The sequence below is a fragment of the Rhipicephalus microplus genome, chromosome 4, assembly GCF_043290135.1.
Source record: "Rhipicephalus microplus isolate Deutch F79 chromosome 4, USDA_Rmic, whole genome shotgun sequence".
NCBI lineage: Eukaryota > Metazoa > Arthropoda > Arachnida > Ixodida > Ixodidae > Rhipicephalus > Rhipicephalus microplus.
Genome location: NC_134703.1, coordinates 174,560,050 through 174,568,460, shown reverse-complemented (window position 1 = coordinate 174,568,460; position 8,411 = coordinate 174,560,050).

The following is an 8,411-nucleotide window of genomic DNA, read 5'->3' as shown; positions in this document are numbered from 1 at the left end:
GTCGATGAGAGCGGCATGAGTGAACAAAAAAATCCAATCGAAGAATCAGGTCATTGGGGCACTGCTCAATAACTGCAAAGAGAACAGGTGTGGGGTGATCGGCGATTGTGATGCGTGCTGTGCACATTCCTATGATGGCAAGACTTCTTCCGTCGGCGACACGAATAATGCCAGAAGCAGCCGGTGTGAGAACTTTCTTCAGGCGGCGACGAAGTCGGGCACTTATCACAGAAATATGCGCCCCGGTGTCAATAAGTGCAGAAACAGTCAGGCCGTCAACGTCTACGTCGATCGAATTTCGTCGTGTCGGCAGTACAAGGAGAGGATTTAAGGTTGGTATCGAGGATGCAGCTTCACCTCTAAGAGCTGCACCACTTAGTTTCCCTGATGAGAATTGAGCGGGGAGGTCGGGCATCGTCATAGAGGAGAAGGGGGCGATGGGTGACGTGCAGGCGGCGAACGAGACTGATGAAGTCGAGGCGATGGTGAGCGGCTGTGCTGCGTATTAGGGGCATCGAAGGGTGTAAGGCGGTGGTAGCTGTCGGCGCGGCGAGCAGTGTTATATTGTGTTGGGGACGATGACCAATGGTTGCGGCAATACCGTGCGACGTGCTCTATGCGACGGCAGTTAAAGCAGATCGGCCGATCATTCACCGTTCGCCATTCAGCCGGATTGCGAGAGCGTGGAAAAGACCGTTCCTGGGGCGGTGACCTGGGGCGAGGCGGCGAGCTTGAACGGAAGCCAAAAGGTCTAGATTGAGCAACGGCCCAGACAACAAATTGCTGAGTTCTTCCCGCACAATCGACTGTACCAAGCAAACCTGAGGTACTTGCGAATCGACGTGGCCGTTGCTGGAAAGGGCAGGTGTAATTGCTTCGATTTCCCGCCGAACGATTCGCGTAATTTCCGGCGCCGGTGAAAACTACCGATGAGAGGTCAGTACATCTTCGCAGGAGGACGTCGCAGCGGTGTTCGGCAGTCGAGTGAAAGATCTTGAAATACGCCTGCTTTTGGCCTGTTCAAAACGCCGGCATTCCTGAATAATTTTCTCGACGGTCGCGCAGTTCCGGCACATTCGCAGGTTGAACGCATCTTCCGCTATCCCCTTGAGGACGTGGCCAGCCTTATACGACTCCGACATGTCGTTGTCGACTTTATGACATAGAGCCAGCACGTCCTGTATATACGAGATATACGGCTCTGTGGACGTCTGAGCACGTATAGACAACTCCTTTTTTGCAGCCGCCTTTTGACCGATGGCTTCCCAAATAAATCGCGAAGATTCTCTTTGAACGTGTCCCAACTGACGATCTCCTCCTCACATGGTTCTCGTACCAGACTTTGGCCGTGCCTTTCAGACAAAACAGCACGTTGGCCAGCATGAGAGTCGGGTCATACCGGTTGAGCACACTGGTACGTTCGTAGTCGGCCATCTAGTCGTCAACATCAACTTCGTCCGTACCACAGAACGTTCCTGGATGTTTCGGATGCGTCAGCACGTACGTGGTTGGGGGGTGGGGCCGGTGGAGGCGTTGTCGTAGATAGGGCAGGCGTTGCCGAGGCCGATGGAGAGGTGACCGTGGGATCAGTCCCGTGTTCCATCACGGAAACTTCGATTTGACGACCACTGCGGAGCTCCGTTGCAGTGCGCTTCGTTACCCAGCACCTCCACCAATTTGTTATGGGGATTACAAATACACGGAAGATAGAAAGGAGTGTATTTGCAATATTTACAGATAGGTGTGACACCTCAGGGTTGCTAGGATCTCGCGCGCCGAATCCACTTCTTCTTCATCGATGCGTCTACGACGGGGCGGAGCAATGCCCACTGCCTCGTAATAATATCTTCAATAAATTAAATGTCACTCACTCACTCGTCGTTCTTGGGTAGATAGACAGTGTCAGTCGCCTGTGGCACTTACCCGCATAGCAGTGGCACACACCCGCCCGTGGGTTATTGGTTCACGCCAAGTTAAGGAGGTCACCACGGGAGCACCCAAACGTTAAGTGAATAGATAGATAGATAGATAGATAGATAGATAGATAGATAGATAGATAGATAGATAGATGGATAGTTAGACAGACAGACAGACAGACAGATAGATAGATAGATAGATAGATAGATAGATAGATAGATACATAGATAGATACATAGATAGATAGATAGATAGATAGATAGACAGATAGATAAATAGACAGATATATAGATAGATAGATAGATAGATAGATAGATAGATAGATAGATAGATAGATAGATAGATAGATAGATAGATAGATAGATAGATAGATAGATAGATAGATAGATAGATAGATAGGTAGATAGATAGATAGATAGATAGATAGATAGATAGATAGATAGATAGATAGATAGATAGATAGATAGATAGATAGATAGATAGATAGATAGATAGATAGATAGATAGATAGGCTCAAAGTCACCGAATTTCCATAAGAAACGCTTTGCACTTAAAAGCGTTCACGCCAGCTGCAAAGGTAACGAAAAATAATCCGTGATTATGAATGCCTTGCTGCAGCCGAACTATCATGCCAATCACATTAGAGAATTTCGCTTGCATCTGCAATGTTTTTAAAGGGTAATCATATAACTGAGAAATCGAGGTTAGTTAGTATATGCAAAGTGTGCATGGAAATAAATCAATCAATAAATTTTATTTAGTCAATTTCAAAATAAATAGAAGAGTGGTGAATAAAAGCTCTCTTTCGGTAGCCTGACGAGCCCGCCTCTCTCGATACAAGGTTTCACGGCAGTACAGAGACAGACGTGTTTAACACAATAGAGAGCGAGAGTGAGAATTTATAATAAGGCAGAGAGGTTGGCCTGAGCTAGTTCGCTCTTGCCTGCTACGCTACAAGGAAGATAAAGTAAGGAAGAAGGAAAGACAGATAAAGGATGATAATGAGGACAAAAAGAGGTGATGCGTATGTGCAGTAGCCACTTAGCATAGCACCCTTCAGTCTAGTATCTAGTCCAGTGTTTTGATGAAGTCTAAAACAGCCTTGGTAGCAGTTTTGACAATGTTTGGTCGTTCATTGCTGATAACATGTGGCGTTCACTCAATAGCGTTCGTCCGATGCTTGCCAATGTTGAAATTAGCATTTTTCTTTGTGCCACGCCTAATGAGTAGTCACAAAATATGTGAGCTAAAGTTTCGCGCACTTAGCAGCGCTCACATTTCGGGCTGTCCGCACGGCCGATTAGGTGGGTGTAGTGGCGAGTGAAGGCGACGCCCAGGCAATTCCGGTGCAGTATATTAGCATGTCTTTGGATGACAAAAAGACATATCAGGGTCTGTTTCCCGCAGGCGCTTGTTCCGATGATCTGGTAGCCACCAGTAGGTGGCAGCGAATTCGCGCATGAGCGATCTCAACAAAGTTTTGACGTCACTTCGTGAATACGGTACTTTGACGTATATAGGAGTGTTGTATGCTGCCGCTCTTGCTTCGCTATCGGCTATATCGTTACCAACCATGCCGCAGTGTTCCGGAATCCATTGGAGTGTAACCAAGTGACCACTCCTGTGTGTTAGTTTGAATGCTTGGACGATTTCTAACGCCAACGCATCAAATTTTAACATGACGTGACATTTACCATGACACTTAATGACGTTTTATTTGACACAATTGACAATTTAACACAACGTGACGTTTAATGTGGCATGATGTATATTTAACACAATAAATATATATTATACATCATGTCAATGCTAGATCACTTCGTAACATAAGTAGGTAGAACGGAAGCGAGAACAACAAAATAAGAGCGAACGAGCAACACTAAATAGGAGCAACAGCAAATAACAGCAAACTTTGCACTATTAATAATGCATACCACTTCATTAGTATATGCATATCAGTGACTCAGCCTTTCGCGTTTGCAAACTTCAAGCGTAATTTGCTTGATGCACGTATAACGTGGATTAACAGACTATGAAATAAAGGGAATTTGATAATAACGCGAACTAACGATCAATAAAATAAGGTTTAACACTTTCGCGATCAAGTCAAAACAAATAAAACCAGGTGTTGTGTCTAAAAATAAGAAAAAAAGTCGATTGAGTAACCCGTGAAAGCATGTACATTTGTTGTGTTCTCGCTGACGCTATTGCACAATCAAACTGTATAATTTTGAGCTAGTTCCATCATATCAACGCATTACTAAAGCCAGCATTTTCTCAGTGTACTGAAGCTTGGTTTTTCTACAGGTCCTGCGCTGCAGCTTTGAATCGAGTGCACCGCCACCAAGCCCTCATCGCAGAGCTGTCCAAGGCACTGTCCATCTTCGAAACCGACGCAGCAGTCGCCGTGCGACCACGCTTTCGAAGCATCGAAGGTATGCATGAGATCATGCGACTGGTCAGTGTGGTCAAGGTGTCTGTCACTTGTCAGCCACGTGACGACGACCGCGCGCTGATGGACGCCCTCGACGAGTGCTGCTGTGCTCACGTAAGGCGCTACTTGAAGCTACATGTAATAGAGTGAGACCGCTGGTTGTGGACAAATGCGAGCCAACAGAGAGCGCGCGTGGTCGTCCTATCGTGGTTATAAATCTGCTCAAAGAGTTTGCGCTATTGAAGTCCAACATTGCTTCAAAGAAAATTGGCAGGTGTATCCTTTACCGCCCCTCCGCGTTATGAGACAAAAGCCTTATGAATGATTCTATACACGCGGACCACTTTTCTTGGCCATGAAGGGAAAGCTACGCGGGCAGAGCATCTGCAAATGTGCTCCTCGGCGAAGCACTTCGACTTGACGCGCGGCTCGTTCTGCTGCGGCAATGGCGCAACCAGTGTGTAGTACACGGCGCCTGTTACACCCCCCCCCCCCCCGATCCTTTTCTTGCTTGCGATCCCTGCAAGCAAGAAAAAAATTTGCAGGAATGTTGAAGAACTTTCTTTACGGATTTCACACTTCATTTTTTAAGGTTGCGTACGAAATAGAAAATGTGCCAAGGGACCTAAAAGTTAGTAAAGTTTTTTTTTTTTTTACTTTTTAGCGGAAAAACAAGCAACGCATGAATGTCATCTTTCGTGAGGCGTACTAAAACAGCACACAAAGTTTCGGGATAACGTTTCTAGTTCATCGTATATTCGGCCGCGAGATCGGAAAATTGCGGTAAGCATTACCGGGATGCCTGCACCGTCACCTTCAAATGTATTTGGCACGCTGGAAGGGTTCGTTGTAACTGGAGTTGTCGGTTTCGCGTAATATAAGTATACTGACATAAGATAAAAATAAAGAACAAATCAACACTTACGTGTTGATTTGTTCATAATCAACGAATCGCACATCTATAGATCACACGGCGGCTTAAGCTTCTCAGAACGTTTCATTTTGAAGTTCTTGACTGACTGTCCTTTATCTAGTATATATATTGAACTGTCTCAAGTGTAGTTGAGTGTGTCGTAATATTATGTTATTGAGAAGTATTCTGAAAGCACACAGTACCATTTGATGCGATGCTAGAGTAACAGGCGACTAATTTGAAAATAATAGATACGTGGGTAATTACCGTCCCATTTCATTAATGTATGTAGCATGTGAAGTATAACAATATAATTTATATTCTTGTAATGTGGCACACATGAATGTCTATTCTAGATTTATTTCGTGGCAAGACCGCTTTCGAAAATTGTGTTTTTTTTGTACAACACAAATTACGTAACTCACTCATGATACCAGCACTGCTACTGAAAAGCGACTCTATAGATATATATGCACTCTTCTTTCTTGATTTCAGGAAGGCGTTCGACACAATGTATGATTCACTATGAGTTAAAAAAACTGCATTCCTCCAACATAAGTACACAAGTTATTTCCTTAGTTATTGGACACCATGAAAAAAGCAAACTATAGACCTATTTCATATTTGTATGCAAAGGCAGGTGCCGTCGATATAAGTAAGTCTGTTGTAGTGACATTGCAGTGTGCTCCACTCAGCTGTCCCAGCCATAAGCGCACCACCACCCTCTATGATTACGTGACGACAGGCGAATCAGAGGCAAAGCTTCCTCTAAGCTTGGCGTTGGGACGCCTTTCACTTTCTTACAAGTGGTGGCGACAACGGAGGTATATTTGCAGCAGCTGTAAGAAGGGCTCTGATATGAACACATAGGCTTTGTTGGTATGTAGTCCTAGCTTTGAGAACCTCGTCAATACATGAAGTATCCTAAGGGTGGGAATGTTGCTCATATGCGAAATCTGATCGCCGTTGCGGCGGTCTATGTCACACGTCTACATTTTAATTTGTTTACTAATACAATAACGACAGACGCAGTGCAGCAAGAAGCTCTAGATACGATATTCAAATGCGCGGTGTAAAACTACCTATCCACCGATTCTTTTGGTAAGTCTTCACATATAACAAATATGCCGAAAAAGTTATTCGTGCAAATGATCAGGGGTGATCTCGGGGACACTGATTTTCAATACGCTAGCGATAACGCTTCATCTACATGCGGTTACATGCCGTTTAAGTCAGTGGCTCAATTTTTACGCTTGAGACGAAGCCGCGAAATGCATACACACCCTAAACAGACTAGGAAAGTTTCCCGAATATTGTTTTTCTGTAAATTCTTACAAACCTGAAAACCTCGGGAAGCGGAACAGCCCTGCCGGACACACGGTGTACATGTCAGCTGTGTAATCGCAGCCGCATATAAACAAGAAAAGCGTAGTCTATATAAGTCCTCTTTTAGTGCGCCGCTGCTTTGATTAAGCGTGTCCACGCAGAAGCAAACGCGTGCTTAATGACCCAAATGACAGCTTGAATTCACAAGTATAACGTGAAAAACAAAACAAAATTGTTCTGAATAGCAACGCCTCCTAGAAAAATTATTGCTGGAACGTGAGCCGCGAACGTGCGGCCCTACCCTCGGATTTTACCCACCGCCTCCGGTAAGGAGGCGAATGCCTTTGGCGGTCAACCCTTGTGAACGCAGCAACGCTCTCAGGCCGCGTTCACACTGAGCATTCCGGCCGCCGAAAGTGCTCCGAATCCGGTTCGGCGGCGGCGAGTTCCGCCGAAAGGGCCCTCTTCGCGCCGATCGCTCTCGGACCGATTTTTGCGGCGTCTGCCGCCGAATCGGTGACCGCGGACCAACAGCAGCGCTAGTCAAGGAATTTTGAAAAATGGCGGCAAGCCCTACTCACTTGTTATGCTGCAGTGCACGTAACTGAATGTTGAAAACAATGGGAGTTTAACCTACTCTGTGCCTACTTCGCGTCCGTATTTCGTGGAAGAGGTGACCGATCTTGCTGTTGGCGTGACCGAGCTTGTTGTTGTTGTTGTTGTTTTCCTGTGCTTGTTGCGAACTTGCAGAGCAAAACGAACCCACCAACACCGCTGGCGTCGGTGGTTTTTTCTGTTCTTCGTGCATTACAAGACAGCCACTTGCCAGCAAAGTAAGCAGTACTGTCTTTTCTTTCTTCGTGCGTACGAGAATCGTCGAAGTATACACCACCGGATAGCGTAGTAGCGTTTGCGAGCCGCGACAACAACCAGGTGACAGCGCATCCATCCCGCGTTCGCCCCGTAGTAGATGGCATATTCGGCGGCGCGGGGCGCGTCCAGTGCGAACGACGCTGCGTTTCGGCGGCAGGGGAATTTCGGTCACTGTAGAAAGCGGATGTTTCAGTGTGAACTAGGCATCACAGTGGCCTCCGAGTAGCTGTGATGTCACGTGACAGTGGTGAGATGTCACGTGACTGAGCGATACGAAGGTAAGCGGTTCCACGCGGCGGACGGTCGCAACACGCGGCAGGAGGCATGGCCTCCGAGATTTTGCGCTGGCAGAAAGCTCCCAATCGGAAAGAGAGCGACGTTCAAGGCATATTTTTTAGTAGGCGTTGGCTAGAGCTACAAGGGCAAACGCAAAACAAAAAGTCTTTGCATTTTCTCGCATATGGCAATGGTATCAACAACGTTCACGCGCTTTGAGATAAATATGCTCGCTATGCCTTCATACAAGGCTCATTCAAAAAAAAAAATGTGGTGCAGCACATTACAATGAAAAACGATTGACAGAGCTCATCTGTTTTGTATAGTAAGCCGCTCCAAAACATAACCGACGAAACGGTTTCCAAAGCATGTTCCCTCGCGGCTAATCATGCGACGTTTTCTTTCTTTTTATTTTGTAGACAGAAAACTGAAAAAAATAAAACCTGGCCTATCATTCTAGTGCTTTCCCGCGCAAATCAACGTGAAAGCTTGTCGGTACACCATTTTTATCTTTGCACGGTGACAAACAGAGCACGCACCTGTTACAACGCAGCAGCAGCTCCGTTAGGCATGGCGGCTATATTACAAGCAACCAAACGCCCAATGACAGCGCCACTGCGTTTTCGTGACGTACGTCCGGTGGAAGCCACCTATACGTAGTTATGAACGGTT